Genomic DNA, 20037 nt, shown 5'->3' with positions numbered 1-20037 from the left:
AAATTCTCTGCTTCAGCCCTGAGGTGTCTTGTGCATCCTGAAATGAAAAAACACCCAGCTTCCAGTCCCCATCCCGACCCACCAAGAACTCCGTTCTTGATTAACCACCCCTTCTTCGCTCTTATTTGGGGAACCCACGCTAGACTTTGCAGCTGGGCCCACTTTTACTAACCCCCGGGCTGCTGGGCACTGTGAGCCCTGCGCACTGAAGGCTCAGCGAAAGGGAAGTTGGAGAAAATCCGCGCCAGCAGGGGGACCCCGAGTCCACGCCCCGCGGTACGCATGCGCACAGCCGCCTGCCCCTTTCCCGGTCGCGGGAGTTCTGAGAGCTGCGTCTGCTGTCCGGGGCCTCGGGAGCGTTGCCAAACCTGAAGTTTTTCATTCAAGTGCTCCCTACAAGGTATTGTTCAGTCCGCCCTTGCCCAGTGAAATGGAAACAAATTTACAGTCATTCCTATCTAAATCAATGAAGTTTCCCTTCATTTCCCAGACCATTTCAGCTGAGAAGCAGACCTCCGCATTTCTGGTTCCAGCTCCTACTCGGTTTTGTTTCTGATGCTTCCATTGCGTAGTTTCACTGTTGGGGCTGCTTGTTAGTTCCTTTGCCCACTCAGCATCCAAACTTTATTTCTATGTTGGGTGAGTCTTCCACTGCATAAGGCTGGGTGGGAAAAGGCCTCCCTCCCACGACAGAACCGGGAGCCGACAGGTAACCTCTCTCTCTCTCCATCCCTCAGGAGTTAGCATGGGCATCTGGGGACCTGGGCTCAGCCAGTCAGATGCTGCCACCTGCGGCTTTAACTCTTGTGCAATAATTCAAAGATGAAGGGACCACTGAGAAATTATTTACTGGGACAACAGTGCAGTGTTAAGTGTCCAGGGGTAGCAGAACCAGTGGCAGCTTCCTAGCCCCATTGTCCTAAAGTGTGATGTTGTCAGCTAACTAGCCAGGGCTAGTTTCTGTTCTTGGTCTCCTCTGGCCACTTTAGTGCTTTCTGTCCACTTTCCCCTTCTGTGAGACTTGGGCTCCTTTCCCCAGGTCCCAGGGACAGCAGTCATCACTGCTACGGCAGGCTCTGCACCCAGCACGTCGATCCTGCTGTGGGTGGCTGAGCCTGGTTGTGCAGGAGCTGGCTTTCCTGGTGACTCCTGCATGTCTGCTGAGAGTCAGCGTTCAGCTTACTTTTTGGCGATTTTATCGCAGGTATGACAGTTTTCAGCCAATTCAGAGGAGCTTCTGTTTGTGTGAATGCAGTGCTTTTGGCCACACAGGTTGTGCGATAGGGCTGGCATAACAAATTACTACAGACTGGGTGGTTTAAAACACAGAAATGTCTTCTGTCACTGTTCTGGTGGCCAGAACTGAAACAAGGTATGAGCAGAGTTGCTTCCTTCTGGAGGCTCTGAGGGGGGAATCTGTTCCGTGCCTTTCTCCTGCCTTCTGGGGTTACTGCAGTCTTTGCCATTCTTTGACTTGTAGCTGCAACACTCCACTCTGGCTCGGCTTCACATGGCCTCCCTCTCTGTTATCTCTATGTCTTCTCTTATAAAAAGGGAACATCTGGACACAGAGAAACACACAGAGGGAAGACGATGTGAAGACACAGGGAGAAAGCCATGTGAACATGAAGACGGCCATCTACAAGCCAAGGAGAGAAGCCTGGAACAGATTGTCCCTCACAGCCCCAGGAAGGAACCAGACCTGCCGACATCTTGATTTCAGACTTCCAGCCTCCAGAACTGTGAGACAATATATTTTGTTACTTAAGCCACCCAGTCTGTGGTAATTCGTTACACCAGCCCTGGCAAATGAATAGATGCCCTTCCCAAACTCTCCCAGGACCTACTCAGCAGCCATTGCTTTCTGTATTATTGGAAAGAATTTAGTCCATCACTAAACTAATCACTGGCAAGAGGCCTGGGAGTATAGGGATTGATTTAGCTGGGGACCCGAGTTCCCTGAAGCACACGTACGCGTGATTCCTGAACAAAGTCAGGACTGAAGGGACCAAGAAGAGGGTTGGAATGCGAGTGGGTAGAAGACCTTGGTGTCTGCTGCACCACCTGAGGGGTCTGTTCCTTATGACTTGTTCAGTATACTGGTTTCTGCGTTGTTCTCATCACTCAGGTTCCACTGGGTCTTGAGGAATGCACACACACACAGATTACACACATTAATGAAAAATTTGGTGAGGGTACCCCAGAACATAACTAGAAGAGAAACTTCGTGTTTTAGGGAAGAACTCCATGGGCACCGAGAGAAGGAGCCTGTCCCTTCTGCTTTATCCTGAGTTGTTTGATTATATCCAGAAATATTCAGCAAAGACAAACTCTCACAACCATGGTTTCAAATTAATTAGCTTTTAAACTTTATTTCTTACTACTCCCCAAAGTATTTTTGACCCCCAATCTGCCAAACGAATAAAATGAGGAAAAAAGCAAAAATAATATGAGCAGCAGTGATGAGAGTCCCATTCCAGCTACGTCCAGGCCGGTTGGCCACCAGGCTTGCTGTGACCAGTCACTCCAAGGGACAAAGCAGAAAAACAGAGACAACTCCAGGGGACATGTGACATGGGGAACTTTTCCATGACTTGACAGTTCTGTGCCTAGACTCTCACCTCACTCTTTCCTAAATTCCTCTCTCCTAAGCCCCAGTCTCCGCTAAGTTTACTATGTTTCTTTGGTGTGAGTATTCCATCTTTCAGGGGATGTGCCTGCTTCCATTCTGTTCTTCCCCAGTGACATTTTGGCTCAGAGGGAACCTCAAATTACATAATAGCAATGAGGAAGGGTGGCCCAGACCCCAAGCTGTCATTCTGTCTTTGCGGGTATACCTTGAAGTCTAGTCCCTCTAGTGGGCTAGAGCCACCTGGATTTTGATCGCTGTACACAGGCTTCGCTGCTGAGGTTGGTGAGTCTTGCCTCCAGCTTTTTTGAGACCCCATTGTCCTGACCCTATATCTCTTCCAGGCTCCCAAGTCTCTCAGCACTTCTGTGCCCCTCCTTTGGAGTCCAGGATCTCTTAGCTGCATTCCCTGTCCCCTTCTGGAGGGTCCAGGCCTCTGTGAAGCTATCCTGGGACACATCCATCTAAACAGCTCTCACATCCACTGCTAATCCAGCTCCTGGGGTCGTGTTATTCTGGCACCATTCCAACACAGGGCATCTCTGGGAGAATTGCAGACTTTCTTTGCCATGTACTAAAAAGCAGGAAACAAGCCCATCTGCTTTGAATTTCCCCACACTTGTCTCCTGGACATCACTCCCTTATATCAGAATGTTGGCCCCAAAGTGGGGTTCAAGGAACAGGCTCTCACATGTCTTAAGTACTCATCCCCCCAAATCTTCCCAAGTTCCTCCCCAACTCAGGAAGCATGACCTGTATGTCACATTCTGCAGTTTCTCTTCTCGGTGGTTCTTGGTACATTCTGTAAATTTCCAAGCTTAATTCTCAGTGTTTGGAGGTATAGCAAGAATCCTTGTCTCATTCAAATGCTTAGTTCTTACAGGAGAAAGCCAGGCCTCTCATTACTTTTTTTTTCTACCACAGGCTTTAGAAATGTCTGTTTTGATAGGCAAAATTGAGCTATAACTTCTTTGTTCTAGACTGTTCCCATAGGTCATGCACCTAGAAAACAATGACTGCTTAATGGTTGGGGTGAGAGGAGTAGGGTAAAGAAATAAAAATTATATAATTTAATATTAAAACGTTACCCCATGGTAGAATCCTAGGTCTATTACTTTCTAACTGTATGACCTTGGAAAAATTATTTATCTGCTCAGAGCCTTGGTGTTTTAATTTGCAAAATAGATGAAAGAAGTAGAACCTGATTCATGAGTTTGCTGTGAGAATTAGATGAGATAAATCGTTTAAAGTTGTTGGGCATAATACATAGCACATAGTTCTTGCTTTTATAGACACATAGTTACAGTTCAATTCTATTTTGCAACAAGGCAGAGTATAAATGAACAATGAAAAGAATGTACTAAATACTTTGAACAACAATGAGGTAGGCGTTTGGGTGGCAGACTCCTTCAGTCCACCAGAAAATTAAGCCAAGGGAGCGGGTTAAACACCGAGAGCTGAAGGCCATCTCCAGGGCACACCAACGTTTGAAGGGCAAGCAGATGAAGAGGAACGTGGGAAGTGAGGGTGGAGGGGAAACCAGGACAGTGCCATAGAAGCCAAGGGACAAAAATCTCTTCAGTGAGGAAGGAATGGCCACTGGAGGTCAATGCTGCAGAGAAGCCTTAAGTGCCCAGATTTCATTTGGTTAAGGAACAAATGGCAGATAAAGAATTGGGGACAGCAAAGGCAGATAACCTGTAAAGAAGGAAAATAGGACTAAAGGTAGAGGCGGTAGACCGCTTATTCAGCGGTCACTGAATAAGTTTGAGGTTTGTCTGCTTATAGGATGGGAGAGACAGCTCATTGTAACGAAGCTGGGCATGACTCAGCAGGGAGGGACCTGGACACGGCAGGAGGGAAGTGTGTAGCTTCAGTGGCAGGAAGTCGAGTGAGTTCGCATGTGACGACTCCCCTTTTCTCTGTGAAGTCGTAGGCAGAGGATCTCTTTCAGAGAGGTGGGCACGTGGATGAAAGTTTTGAGAAGAGTGGAGGTGACTCTTGGGGCTACACAGAGAAGGGACACTGCAGGGCTCATTGGTACATCCAGTGAAGCAAAGTATCATCACCTGCTAGTTTTGAAAATGAACAATTTGAAATGTGGGGAGGGTATTTTTCTGGGCTTCCAAGCAGAGAGTGTGTCCCATTGCCTGTGTATACTGCACTGGAACACATGCATTAAGAAAGGAGTATTCAGGGGTATTTGGGTACAACAGGAATTTATCTGCCCAACATTTTACAGTTATAGCCCCCCAAAACCCGAATTATGTAAGCCCTTTTTTAATATTTAACTAAAGTTACCTGGTAAAATAAGCTGATAGTGAATTGATTCCAAATTTTCTACAAGGAACTTATGTTCTCTTCACTTTTAAAATATTTTTGACTGCCCCTCGGTGGTGTTTTGTTCAATTCATGCAAAAGTAAATTTCTTTTGATTCACCTTTTCAGAAGGAAATGTACTGTAAGGTAAACATGCTACCAGCTGCAGTTCAGTCCTAATATTTGCTTTCCAACTCATTCCAATTCTCTAGACCAGCTATGGTATAAAATGAAAACTTTGCTTTTCTTGAGTGTTACATAATGTCCTGCTTGTCCTGAAATGAAATGGAGATGAGTAGGTCTTTCTTTTCTTCCCCTCAAAAGGACCTGGGGAAGGTAGTGATGCAGGAAGCAGGTCCTATGCAAGAGAGAAGTATGAATGTTTGCCTGACTGAGAAGTCACTTTGTATTTGCAATTCTTGCACCTTTTTTAAAAAAATTAAAATTTCATATTTAAAAAATAATCAAATTCCCCTTTAAAGGTGCTTACTAGCCTTTTTTAGTCCCATTTAATAGTGCCTATCACTCCTATGCTAGACATACCAGGTTTTCTGCAAATTCATTACTAAAAACACTCTGTTAACAACCGAAATTATCAATCTCTTACGATACTCCAAGCTAATAGAACAGCTATTTAAGTAAAATAAATACATTTTTTCTTTCTCATTAGAAGCGGTAAGATAGGATTTTATGTATCAACCCAAAGCCTTCCTTTTGCTCTCTATGCATCTTGGGTTTGAACACTAATCCTGCTACTGACCACCTCTGTGACCTTGGGCACACCTCTTGACCTCTCTGAACATTGGCTATCTCACCTGTAATACCAGTATCTGCCCCCCACCCCTACCCCCAGGGTTGTTATGGCAAACAGAACATTTTTTTTTTAATGTTGTGAAGTTTTTGGTACAGAATGCTTGATAAATAGCAGAGATTAAGTACAAGTGCATTCTTTCAAGTTCATTGCTATTTCTGTTAGAAAACTAAATACCATACAGGAGTTGTGCAGGACATCTGCTGTTGGCTCTCCCTCCCCCAGCCCAGGCCCAATGTCCACCTTGTCTCCATCTTGTCTCCATCTTGGTTTGTGCCCCGGGGGATTGACTTGTGTAGATTGGATGGACAGTTTCCTTTGTCCTCTGGCTTCCGTTTGAGTCTGGCCAGTGGACAGGAGATTGGAGGGAGGTGGAAAAAGAGGTTGGGATATTTGTTCATCCAGGTCCCTTCCTGTGGGGTCACTGGGGGCTGGCTGCAGCTCTCAACTGAATTTCCCAGGATCTGTCAGGCAGCCCTCACCACACAGCTCTCTCTCTTTCTCTGGGTTTCAGTAACTACTCACTGTCTTTGCCCTCGCAGTAACTAGCCCCAGTCACTGAACTTGCAGAACCTCCACGCCCTGCTCTTTGTATATAATTCCTTTATTAAATGCTCCTCACATTACGTAATTTAAGTGTGTCGTCTTTTTCCTGCTGGGTCTCTGTGATCCAGGACCTCTGCTAATTTGGAGGCCACTACAAGAAATATCCTTAGACTCTTCATTGCTTGAGGCCTCTGTGTTTCTCCAGAAATCTTGATGAAACTTGGACCGAACCCAAATTCGAGAAACTATGAGTACTTGAAAGCCTCCCCACTACTTCCACTATGTTCTCCTGCTGCTTTCTGTGCTCGTGAGTCCAGCTCTCCTTGGTTCAGGTGTGGATCAGACCCACACGTGAAGCTCCAGCCCTCTGCATTGTCCTAAGGACTCCAAAAACGTTCAATATTGTGTGATGCTCTTTGACTTTGCTGAAGAGTGAGGGTGACACAGCAGGGACCCCATAGCATGCCACCCAGATTTCAGCCATCTGTACTGCCTCCCAACACCTGTCCTGCTCCCAAATGAGCCCCCATTAACTCTCATCTCACGTCATCCACCTCACCTGCTGCCAGTGTTTCTCTGATTGGAGCACCCATCACAGCTCAGAATCATCTCATCTTGTGACCCGTGGGAAAACAAACAGGCTCAACAAAGTCCTGAAATCACCCAGTGGGCTCCACATTTAGGCCAACTCCTTACCTAACCCCACTGACAGTTATCCCCCTAAGATCCCACAGCAGACATTGGAGCAGGGGGCAATTTGGGATCAGTTGGCAAGAAACAAACCAAAGAACCTTGGGAACCAAGTGTTTAACCTAGGACTCTACTTGATGACCACAGCTTGGTGGTCTTGGGGCTTTCCCTCCTGTGAACCCAGCAGCCACTTTTACACAGTTTAAAGAGCTCCTCCAAATCGATGATTAAAGATTACCCTCCCCCACCTCCCCACAATATAAGCAAAGAAAAAAATCTGGCTACAGGAGGAGCCCCAGCCCAGGACTGTGGGCACTTAGCCTGGGGGCCCTTCCTCTTGGAGTAGGAGGTGGGCTGGTAATGAGGTCCTGGGCCTGGAGCCTCGTTGGCCAGGGTGATGGCAGGCAACTGCAGACCCAGTGTACACAGGCCCAGCCAGCTGCCAGTGGCAACCACATCTGGTTAAGGAGCCCAAAGAGTGCTGAGGTGGTGTGGGAACCGAGAGGCTGAACAGACACTCGGATGGTCACTGGCCACCAGCCTGCTGTGCTGGACTGTGCTCTCAGGCTGCTGATCTCCCTGCACCAGCTTTGCCTCAATCACCCACAGTGAAAGCTGAGGTCAGGGGGAACATTTAAAAAGACTCCAGACGGTCCCAAAGGCCCACAGGGATCATGGAAAAAGTACCATACAGAAATAAAAAAGCACAAAGGAACAACAACTTCTAAATAGGCCAGATCTTCCCAGGGTCCCTAGCCTGCTTCACTCTCAGACCACCTGAGCAAGGAGTAGCTCACACCAGGCATCTCCACACCCCAGATCACGGCCTCCTCTCTCCAACCCAAAGCTTTGTCTCTGCGTGGGCTGAGCTGTTCCCAGAATGACTGACAGTGAAAGTATCCTTCCGATCAAGGCAAAACCCAGTCTCCTCACAGAGGCTTCATAGACTCAAATGAATAATTACCCGATAATTATGAATACATTTCTCAAATTCTGGACTGTTTAATATAAGAGTATGTTTGGAACATCAAAAGCTGAATTGAATTGGATTTCAAAAGCTGAAATCCAATTCCTTTGCAGTCTCTCTTCAAGAATTAAAAAATTCTTGGGATCCAGTTTATCCATGGTTCACTTTGCTACAACATATTTTGGTGATGTGTTGCTCAGAATAGAAGACTTATTTATAGTTTTGATAAATTTTTACTATTTTAAATGTTTTTGTCTCATTTAATACTTTAGACTTTGAACATTCCCCAACCCCCAATTTTATTAGTTTGCTTTTCCCTAGCATACCTTTTTTTTCATGTCTTTATTGTCAACCTTCTCTCTTTTTGTTTTATATGCATCTCTTGTACAGAGAATAAAGTTGGAGGTTGGTTGCTATTTCACCCAACTTTCTGTCTATTATGTAGTATTTTTTTTTCCCTTTTCAATTTCACGATTTCTGCTGAATTAACATTTTTCTGCATTAATGTACTATGGCTCTGTGATTTCAGGGACTCAGCCCCTTTTAATTTATTACTCCACCACCTGTAAGTTGTTAACCTCATCTGCATGGTCATCATGGCTCACCTCCATGTGAACATCGCAGCCAGGGAAAAGGGAAAAAAGGAAGGGCATGACCAAACAAATGCACATGTGATTTCCATTCATTCAGTCAACCACAACGTCCTCACCTGCCCGCCCCAGTAGCAAGGGAGGCTGGGAAAAGCAATTGTGCGGCTATTGAATGCTTGTCTCTCAGATCCATTTCCACCCTTCTAAATTCTGGAGTTTTACCGGACGCGCAGGCCCAGCGGCCATGACTCACGGGCCCAGCCGCTCCGCGGCACGTGGGATCCTCCCAGACCGGGGCACGAACCCGTAGTCCTCTGTATTGTCAGGCGGACCCCCAACCACTGCGCCACCACGGAGGCCCCTGGGGTTGTTTTGTTTTGTTTTCTTTTGCGGTACGCGGGCCTCTCATGGCTGTGGCCTCTCCCGTTGCGGAGCACAGGCTCCGGACGCGCAGGCTCAGCGGCCATGGCTCACGGGCCCAGCCGCTCCGCGGCATGTGGGATCTTCCTGGACCGGGGCACAAACCGATGTCCCCCGCATCGGCAGGCGGACTCTCAACCACTGTGCCACCAGGGAAGCCCTAATTTCTGGTTTTTGATGCTGGGATTGGGACTCTGCACACTACGTTTCTTCTTTGTCAGCTGACTTTGTGATAAGTTCCACCAAGAGGATGCCGTGCAGGGACGCTGGAAGGTAGGAGAAGGGGAGAGGGGAGTGTTTCTTCCTTATTTGCTGGCTATCCTTTTCATGTCACTCTGGGAATGGTCATGCACCCCAGTAGCACCAATTGGTTCTAATCTCCAACTTCTTTTGCCACTCCCAGAACCAGCCTCATCGCCCTCACCTCAGAGGTCTGAGTCACAGCTCCAGGGGACCCTTTCTCTGAACGTTTAGGTTCTACAACTTCAATTTCTTCTCTTTGTTCCTCCAGCCCAAGGACTTGTAGCTGCTTCCTGGAGTTATTACCTCTGTTTTACTGCCACATTCCCTCTTGGACTTTTCAGTCTTCCAACATCTGTTAAACTAATTCCCTATATTAAATTCTCTTTGTTTAAATATGGTTTGGCTTTCAGCTTTCCTGAGTGGACCCTGCCTGATATATTAATCTGTAGCTTAAAGGCCAAATGCCACTAAAAATTCTAATGCTATTTAAGTCGGGGAGAATGGATATTGGGGAGAACTATCAGTCTTCAGAACAAAACAAGAATTTTAGTACAATTTCATTCTTGTGGGTGCATAACCCCACCGTAGCTTTCAAGATTTGTTGAAACCATGTTGAGCTTTTGTTCCAGTTGATTAATTTTTTTTGTAGTTTATGCCTATAACATTTAACGACTTCTTTAAACAGTTCCACTTAAATTCACAGACACAGTATCAATATTTGGACTTAACACATTTTATTGGTTTTATTTTTCATAACTCTTTTTGATATAACAGATCTTCGTGTTTTGTAACTTATTTATTCTGATTCTTTTTCCTTCCCTAGGTAATATTTTTTTAGAAAAAATGTATGTGTGTAGCATACATTCTGGATTCCTGGGTATTCAAAAATGTGTCTTACGGTGAATGGGTCCACATGTCACTAGTGTCATGTAATATAGATTTAAGATTATTTTATTGAGAAAAACTTACAGAGAAGTAGCACAGGGCACCAGTGGCCTGAGCACTCATTACTCCACAGAAGGGTGATTACTCCACAGAAAGGTGGACTGCATGCATATGGACCAGTTTTCAGGAGGGGAGGCCCCAAAGTACTTTGTATATTTATAGGGAAGATGGGAGGAAGTGAGGAACACTTAGTGGGTATAACAGTGGGGTTTCCTGGTTGAGGAGGCTGATAAAAGCCTCCAGAGCTCAGCCTTCAGTTTTAACTTGTTCTTCTACTGGGCTCACTTAAGCCTGCTGAAGAGACTTTTTTTTTTTAATTTTTTTTAATTTTATTTTTTTACACAGCAGGTTCTTATTAGTTATCTATTTTATACATATTAGTGTGTATATGTCAATCCTAGTCTCCCAATTCATCCCACCACCACCACCACCCCCGCCACTTTCCCCCCTTGGTGTCCATACGTTTGTTCTCTACATTTGTGTCTCAGTTTCTGCCCTACAAATCAGTTCATCCGTACCATTTTTCTAGGTTCCACATATATGCATTAATATATGATATTTGTTTTTCTCTTTCTGACTTACTTCACTGTGTATGACAGTCTCTAGATCCATCCATGTCTCTACAGATGACTCGATTTTGTTCCTTTTTATGGCTGAGTAATATTCCATTGTATATATGTATATATGTGCCACATCTTCTTTATCCATTCGTCTGTCTATAGGCATTTAGGTTGCTTCCATGTCCTGGCTATTGAATATAGTGCTGCAGTGAACATTGGGGTGCATGTGTCTTTTTGAATTATGGTTTTCTCAGGGTATATGCCCAGTAGTGGGATTGCTGGGTCATATGGTAGTTCTATTTTTAGTTTTTAAAGGAACCTCTATACTGTTCTCCATAGTGACTGTATCAATTTACACTCCCACCAACAGTGCAAGAGGGTTCCCTTTTCTCCACACCCTCTCCAGCATTTGTTGTTTGTAGATTTTCTGATGATGCCCATTCTAACTGGTGTGAGGTGATACCTCATTGTAGTTTTGATTTGCATTTCTCTAATAATTAGTGATGTTGAGCAGCTTTTCATGTGCTTCTTGGCCATCTGTATGTCTTCTTTGGAGAAATGTCTATTTAGGTCTTCTGCCCATTTTTGGATTGGGTTGTTTGTTTTCTAATATTGAGCTGCATGAGCTGTTTTTGTATTTTGGAGATTAATCCTTTGTCCGTTCATTCGTTTGCAAATATTTTCTCCCATTCTGAAGGTTGTCTTTTCGTCTTGTTTGTAGTTTCCGTTGCTGTGGAAAAACTTTTAAGTTTCATTAGGTCCCATTTGTTTATTTTTGTTTTTATTTCCATTACTTTAGGAGGTGGATCAAAAAAGATCTTGCTGTGGTTTATGTCAAAGCGTGTTCTTCCTGTGTTTTCCTCTAAGAGTTTTATAGTGTCTGGTCTTGCATTTAGGTCTCTAATCCATTTTGAGTTTATTTTTGTGTATGGTGTTAGGGAGTGTTCTAATTTCATTCTTTTACATGTAGCTGTCCAGTTTTCCCAGCACCACTTACTGAAGAGACTGTCTTTTCTCCATTGTATATCCTTGCCTCCTTTGTCATAGATTAGTTGACCATAGGTGCATGGGTTTACCTCTGAGCTTTCTGTCCTGTCCCATTGATCTATATTTCCGTTTTTGTGCCAGTACCATATTGTCCTGATTACTGTAGCTTTGTAGTACAGTCTGGAGTCAGGGAGTCTGATTCCTCCAGCTCAGTTTTTTTCCCTCAAGACTGCTTTGGCTATTTGGGGTCTTTTGTATCTCCTTACAAATTATAAGATTTTTTGTTCTAGTTCTGTAAAAAATGCCATTGGTACTTTAACAGGGATTGCATTGAATCTGTAGATTGCTTTGGGTAGTATAGTCATTTTCACAGTATTCATTCTTCCAATCCAAGAACATGGTATATCTCTCCATCTGTTGGTATCATCTTTAATTTCTTTTATCACTGTCTTGTAGTTTTCTGCATACAGGTCTTTTGTCTCCCTAGGTAGGTTTATTCCTAGGTATTTTATTATGTTTGTTGCAATGGTAAATGGGAGTGTTTCCTTAATTTCTCTTTCAGATTTTTAATCATTCGTATATAGGAATGCAAGAGATTTCTGTGCATTAATTTTGTATCCTGCAACTTTACCAAATTCATTGATTAGCTCTAGGAGTTTTCTGGTGGCATCTTTGAGATTCTCTAGGTATAGTATCATGTCATCTTCAAACAGTGACACTTTTACTTCTTCTTTTCCAATTTGTATTCCTTTTATTTCTTTTTCTTCTCTGATTGCCATGGCTAGGACTTCCAAAACTATGTTGAATAATAGTGGTGAGAGTGGACATCCTTGTCTTTTTCCTGATCTTAGAGGAAATGCTTTCAGTTTTTCACCATTGAGAATGATGTTTGCTGTGGGTTCGCCATATATGGCCTTTATTATGTTGAGGTAGGTTCCCTCTATGCCCACTTTCTGGAGAGTTTTTATCGTAAATGGGCGTTGAATTTTGTCAAAAGCTTTTTCTGCATCTATTGAGATGATCATATGGTTTTTATTCTTCAATTTGTTAATATGGTGTATCACATTGATTGACTTTGCGTATATTGAAGAATCTTGCATCGCTGGGATAAATCCCACTTGATTGTGGTGTATGATCCTTTTAATGTGTTGTTGAATTCTGTTTGCTAGTATTTTGTTGAGGATTTTTGCATCTATATTCATCAGTGATATTGGTCTGTAATTTTCTTTTTTGTAGTATCTTTGTCTGGTTTTGGTATCAGGGTGATGGTGGCCTCGTAGAATGAGTTTGGGAGTGCTCCTCTGTAATTTTTTGGAAGAGTTTGAGAAGGATGGGTGTTAGCTCTTCTCTAAATATTTGCTAGAATTCACCTGTGAAGCCGTCTGGTCCTGGACTTTTGTTTGTTGGAAGATATTTAATCGCAGTTTCAGTTTCATTACTTGTGATTGGTCTGTTCATATTTTCTATTTCTTCCTGGTTCAGTCTTGGAAGCTTATGCCTTTCTAAGAATTTGTCCATTTCTTCCAGGTTGTCCATTTTATTGGCACAGAGTTGCTTGTAGTAGTCTCTTAGGATGCTTTGTATTTCTGTGATGTCTGTTGTAACTTCTCCTTTTTCATTTCTAATTTTATTGATTTGAGTCCTCTCCCTCTTTTTCTTAATGAGTCTGGCTAATGGTTTATCAATTTTGTTTATCTTCTCAAAGAACCAGATTTTAGTTTTATTGATCTTTGCTATTGTTTTCTTTGTTTCTATTTCATTTATTTCTGCTCTGATCTTTATGATTTCTTTCCTTCTAATAACTTTGGGTTTTGTTTGTTCTTCTTTCTCTAGTTCCTTTAGGTGTGAGGTTAGATTGTTTATTTGAGATGTTTGTTGTTTTTTGAGATAGGATTGTATTGCTATAAACTTCCATCTTAGAACTGCTTTTGCTGCATCCCATAGGTTTTGGATCATCGTGTTTTCATTGTCATTTATCTCTAGGTATTTTTTGATTTCCTCTTTGATTTCTTCAGTGTTCTCTTGGTTATTTAGTAGTGTATTGTTTAGCCTCCATGTGTTTGTATTTTTTACTTTTTTTTCCCTGTAACTGATTTCTAATTTCATAGCATTGTGGTCAGAAAGGATGCTTGATATGATTTCAATTGTCTTAAATTTACTGAGGCTTGATTTGTGACCCAAGATATGATCTATCCTGGACAATGTTCCGTGTGCACTTGAGAAGAAAGTGTAATATGCTGTTTTTGGATGGAATGTCCTATAAATATCAATTAAATCTATCTGGTCTATTGTGTCATTTAAAGCTTGTGTTTCCTTATTAATTTTCTGTTTGGATGATCTGTCCTTTGGTGTAAGTGAGGTGTTAAAATCCCCCACCAATACTGTGTTACTGTTGATTTCCTCTTTTCTAGCTGTTAGCAGTTGCCTTATATATTCAGGTGCTCCTATGTTGGATGCATATATATTTATAATTGTTATATCTTCTTCTTGGATTGATCCCTTGATCATTATGTAGTGTCCTTCCTTGTCTCTTGTAACATTCTTTATTTTAAAGTCTATTTTATCTGATATGAGTATTGCTACTCCAGTTTTCTTTTGATTTCCATTTGCATGGAATATCTTTTTCCATTCCCTCACTTTCAGTCTGTATGTGTCCCTAGGTCTGAAGTGGGTCTCCTGTAGACAGCATGTATATGGGTCTTGTTTTTGTATTCATTCATCAATCCTGTGTCTTTCGGTTGGAGCATTTAATCCATTCACGCTTAAGGTAATTATTGATGTATGTTCCTATTACCATTTTTTAAATTGTTATGGGTTTGTTTTGGTAGGTCTTTTTCTTCTCTTGTGTTTCCCACTTAGAGAAGTTCCTTTAGCATTTGTTGTAGAGCTGGTTTGGTGGTGCTGAATTCTCTTAGCTTTTGCTTGTCTGTAAAGCTTTTGATTTCTCCATCAAATGTAAATGAGATCCTTGCCAGGTAGAGTAATCTTGGTTGTAGGTTCTTCCCTTTCATCACTTTAAATATGTCATTCCACTCCCTTCTGGCTTGTAGAATTTCTGCTGAGAAATCAGCTGTTAACCTTATGGGAGTTTCCCTTGTATGTTCTTTGTCATTTTTCCCTTGCTGCTTTCAATAATTTTTCTTTGTCTTTAATTTTTGCCAGTTTGATTACTATGTGTCTCAGCGTGTTTCTCCTTGGGTTTATCCTGTATGGGACTCTGTGCTTCCTGGACTTGGGTGGCTATTTCCTTTTCCATGTTAGGGAAGTTTTCTACTATAATCTCTTCAAATATTTTCTCTGGTCCTTTCTCTGTCTCTTCTCTTTCTGGGACCCCTGTAATGTGAATGTTGGCATGTTTAATGTTGTCCCAGAGGTCTCTTAGGCTGTCTTCATTTCTTTTCATTCTTTTTTCTTTATTCTGTTCCGCAGCAGTGAATTCCACCATTCTGTCTTCCAGGTCACTTATCCGTTCTTCTGCCTCCATTATTCTGCTATTGATTCCTTCTACTGTAGTTTTCATTTCAGTTATTGTATTGTTCATCTCTGTTTGTTTGTTCTTTAATTCTTCTAGGTGTTTGTCAAACATTTCTTGCACCTTTTCAGTCTTTGCCTCCATTCTTTTTCCGAGGTCCTGGATCATGTTCACTATCATTAGTCGGATTTCTTTTTCTGGAAGGTTGCCTATCTCCACTTCATTTAGTTGTTTTTCTGTGGTTTTATCTTGTTTCTTCATCTGGTACATAGCCCTCTGCCTTTTCATCTTGTCTATCTTTCTGTGAATGTGGTTTTTGTTCCATGCAGGATTGTAGTTCTTCTTGCTTCTGCTGTCTGCCCTCTGGTGGATGAGGCTATCTAAGCGGCTTGTGCAATTTTCCTGATGGGAGGGACTGGTGCTGGGTAGAGCTGGCTGTTGCTCTGGTGGGCAAAGCTCAGTAAAACTTTAATCTGCTTGTCTGCTGATGGGTGGGGCTGAGTTCCCTCCCTGTTGGTTGTTTGGCCTGAGGCAACCCAACACTGGAGCCTACCTGGGCTCTTTGGTGGGGCTAATTGTGGACTCTGGGAGGGCTCACGCCAAGGAGTATTTCCTGGAACTTCTGCTGCCAGTGTCCTCGTTCTCACAGTGAGACACAGCCACCCTCCACCGCCTCTGCAGGAGACCCTGCAACACTAGCAGGTAGGTCTGGTTCAGTCTCCTGTGGGGTCACTGCTCCTTCCCCTGGGTCCTGATGCGCACACTACTTTGTGTGTGCCCTCCAAGAGTGGAGTCTCTGTTTCCCCCACTCCTGTCGAAGTCCTGCAATCCAATCCCGCTAGCCTTCAAAGTCTGATTCTCTAGGAATTCTTCCTCCTGTTGCCGGATCCCCAGGTTGGGAAGCCTGACATGGGGCTCAGAACCTTCACTCCAGTGGGTGGACTTCTGTGGTGTAAGTGTTCTCCAGTTTGTGAGTCACCCACCCAGCAGTTATGGGATTTGATTTTATTGTGATTGCGCCCCTCCTACCGTCTCATTGTGGCTTCTCCTTTGTCTTTGGATGTGGGGTATCTTTTTTGGTGAGTTCGAGTGTCTTCCTGCCAATGATTGTTCAGCAGTTAGTTGTGATCCCAGTGCTCTTGTAGGAGGGAGTGAGAGCACGTCCTTCTACTCCGCCATCTTGAACCAATGTGATGGTGAGTTTTTTATGGTAGATTTGGCTAGGCTGTGGTGCCCAGTTGTTTGGTCAAACACCAGTCTAGATGTTGCTGCTGTGAAGGTATTTTGTAGATGTGATTACCGTTTGAATGGACTTCTTGTTAAGCTACTGGGAGAGGTGAGGGAATGAACCTCCAGAGCCCTTGGATGTTTATCTTCTTGGTAATGTTGGCACTAACACCTGTAAAAGATAATTTGGCTGGGTGTGCAGTTCTAGGGTGAGAATACTCTTAGATATCAGCTAGGGTTTCTTGCGTCCTTGAGATCAACTTGAACCCTGATTTCACATCTTGTGCATGTCCAGAGCAGTACCCAAGATTTCTTCAGATTCCCAGGGGATTCATGTCGTGTTTAAAAGAACAGGCTCACGACCTAAACTGCCTGTGTTTAAATTCTGACTCTATTGCTTGTGTAACCATGTGACCTTGGTTTCTTAAACTTTCATTGCCTCATCTGTAAAATGGGAAAATAACACATCAGTTGTGCTGACCACATCTTTCCAGTTCTCCAGCTTTGGTCCCCTTGTGCCTGGGTTAAGCTAGGTGACTAGTTCTTGGTTGTGAGTAGAAATGACATTTGTGATATCTGGAATTGCTGGCTTGAGACCCTCAAGAGTTCTCTCCCCCGACCTCCCCACTTTGACATGGTGATAAACAATGTATAAGATGATAAGAGTTGTCCAGTTTGCACACACAAATGAAAGGGAATAAAAAGCATCTGAAACTTGAGGCCTTGTGGGTAGGCCTGCCCATAACATTTCTGAGGTCTGGAGCCAGAGCACAAAGGAGGTGTGTATACAGTTGTCTAGATATTTGAAAGTTATAAACTGAGATAAAATATTAAATAAAATCTGTTCTACCCTCCTGCCTTGACAAATATATTTCCATAACAAAAAAATTAAAATAATGTAAAGCTATTTTTATGACTGAGAATCAGCAAAATATCACAGATGACTGTATTAATAATTACTGCACATATTTTAGGTGGTCTTTGGTGGGTCAGTAATATTTACATGAGTAAGAAAATTAAGAAACAAAATTTATGACATTTGATATAATTTCATTTTAATGAAATCACTAATTATGTGAATATAAGAATTTACATTATTTCTGTTCTCTTGACATTAGTGATATTAAGTGTTAAAAGCAAAGTAATTATTCAAAGTATACAAAATTTAAATAGAATTTTATCAAAATGGAAAATTTTATAGATGCAAAATCAAAAATTAAAATTATTTTATTTTCAAAAAACATTTTCTCCCATAATAGTAAAATTATCTATGAAAAGGTAAAATAAAATTATAATTAATGAATATCAAACTTATACATCAAAATTAAGCATAAATTTAATATTTCAAAACTTTAATATTATTGATACTTTATACTTTTTATTGCAATTTTAGTGTTCAGTTTCCATCTAGTTGCCAATATAAAGGATATTGGTATCACTTTATGCATGCATCTAGACCTTATATTTACAAATTCAAGAGTAATATGAATTATTAATATTGTAAAATGTTTCTCTGACAGTATGTGCAACTTTTGACAATACTACAAATTGGAACAGGAAAAGAAAATGGGCATTTGACATTACTGGGAAATGATACTTTGTTGTGCAAGAATCTACTGCATTCATGTTGAGAGAAAAGATTTGACAAATTAGTCTTTTTTCTTTCACTTCAATTACTCCAGTCTTCCATCCACTACAAACTAGTGTTCATCTCTGACATCAGCAGTGACAGCCCGTGGGCTATGAAGGTACATTACACTCCAATGTAGTTACTTTGTTCTTCTGTTGGTTGGTTTGTTTTGGCTGCGCTGCACAGCTGCGGGATCTTAGTTCCCTGGCCAGGAATTGAACCCAGGCCCTCGGCAGTGAAAATGTGGAGTCCTAACCACTGGATTGCCGGGAAGTTCCCTAGTTATTTTGTTTTGATGACATATGAAAGAGATATAGAGGAGTGTATTCCTGGGGCCTGAATGGTGTAAGATATGAGAGCAGCTGTTTGTGTTGTGCCAGGGCTGAGTATCAGGTCTTGAGTGACACAGAGGCTCTCTAAAATATGGAGCTAAGGGCAGTAGCTCCTCCTGTCTAGGTCTGGGGGAACTAGAGTGGCAGAGTTGGAGAAGCCACCTGCTCCTAAACTTTAAAGAGTAAGAGACATTAAGAAAAGGTTTGAATATCAAAGGCCAATCAGTAATAAACCCAGCAATAAAGGATTGAGTTCTTCTCATTTAAGTCTGATGGCTTCAAACTGCCAGTGATTAGAGAGAGAGAGGCCTGGGAATGAGACATTAATATAGTAAACTAGACTTGATGTCTTTGGAAAGGTATGAATAGTAATGAAAGTTGAGTGTGCCTCCTGGCTCATGACACTAAAGAAGCAAATAGATCATAAGCCAATTGAGATTTTGAGAAAGTTATATTGCAGAAGAATCCGTGAGCCTAGGCTAAAATGCTTTTAACAGGTTGAAACAATCTCTGGCCCCCAAACTTTCATAGGCAGGAAGTAGGCTGTGAAATCTTGAGGCTCCCAAGGAGGACATAATCTCTAACACACACCATAATGTGGCCAAGGAGGATAACGGACTTGGAAGAACCTCCAGAAAGGTGATGCAGGGGCCACAAAGAATCGAGAAATTCTTCAACAAGTGGAATCAGGTCTAATCAAGGAAATTCCCCAACTGGCAGAAAAGAGAATCCTCATAATGCCTGTCCCTTCAGATTTCATAATTGCTACAGACCAATGATTGCTGTGTGTCCTCCATCAGGCCTTCTTCTGGAGGGAAGTTTCTGTCATAATTATCCTCTCCCTGATCTGCAGTGGTACAGTGGGAGTGTTAGGGGTCTGAGGGAAGATAGCATGTCCATTAGTTCATGTGTTGTGAGGTCCCACAGAGGCACATCCAGATCTAAAGAGGTCTGTGCCTCATCAGCCCTGGACTTTGAACTGGATGCAGTAACTTGATGGGACTTTGGTTTTTCTTCCTTTGGGAGATGACAGCATGTTCAGTGTGGGAAGGAGAGTGTGCCCAATATCTGGTAGCCAAAGGGGTGGACTGCTGTAGAGATGGCCACCTCCCATTGAAAATTGTGCTCTATCTCCATAGTGTAGAGATATTGCTGGAAAGACGTAGGATCAGTTCTTCTGCCAGGCATGAGTTTTACTGGGGTTATGCTTTCCTGGCTCTGGCTTTATAAGAGAAGCCCAGGGCAGCCTCTCACTGCCAAGGAAATCTAACTTCAAATCCAACTGTGCTGTGGGCGTCCTCTTTATTTATGGCACTCCTCTTGCTTTATACCTCAGCTATATATTAAAATATTTCAAATATTATGTATAGCATTTTTATGTGTTTGGAGGAGGTAGGGTTGCATTCCACATTAGCTCTGTCTGCCATCCTGAAGTTCTCCCAAACAACAGCAAACATCCAAAAAATAAATTCCAAAGTTCCAAAAATGTTGAATTAAATCATTGAGGAAGCAGAAGCATTAATTTTATTTATTATTCTTTAAAATATATTTATTTCACCTTATCCTATGCATCTCTTTACATTGTTGTAATTACCGTATAAATCATGATCTTAATGTTTGCATAACATTCATTAGGTTCCATACAATATTTTTGTAGTGAATTTCTTAG

General features: G+C 42.4%; 1 long non-coding RNA gene across 1 annotated transcript in view; it reads left to right on the top strand.

The window, feature by feature from the left end:
- Positions 1-299: 299 nt before the first annotated feature.
- LOC137225837 (uncharacterized) overlaps positions 300-20037 on the top strand; it is a 37778-nt gene continuing 18040 nt past the window's right edge. The window contains exons 1-2 of the long non-coding RNA XR_010944053.1: positions 300-400; positions 1555-1742. This is a non-coding gene — a long non-coding RNA (uncharacterized lncRNA). The remainder of the gene's footprint in view (positions 401-1554; positions 1743-20037) is intronic.

The sequence above is a fragment of the Pseudorca crassidens genome, chromosome 6 (genome assembly GCF_039906515.1).
Source record: "Pseudorca crassidens isolate mPseCra1 chromosome 6, mPseCra1.hap1, whole genome shotgun sequence".
Classification (NCBI taxonomy): domain Eukaryota; kingdom Metazoa; phylum Chordata; class Mammalia; order Artiodactyla; family Delphinidae; genus Pseudorca; species Pseudorca crassidens.
Note: the sequence above shows the minus strand (reverse complement) of the source record. Positions and strands in the feature narration are given on the sequence as shown.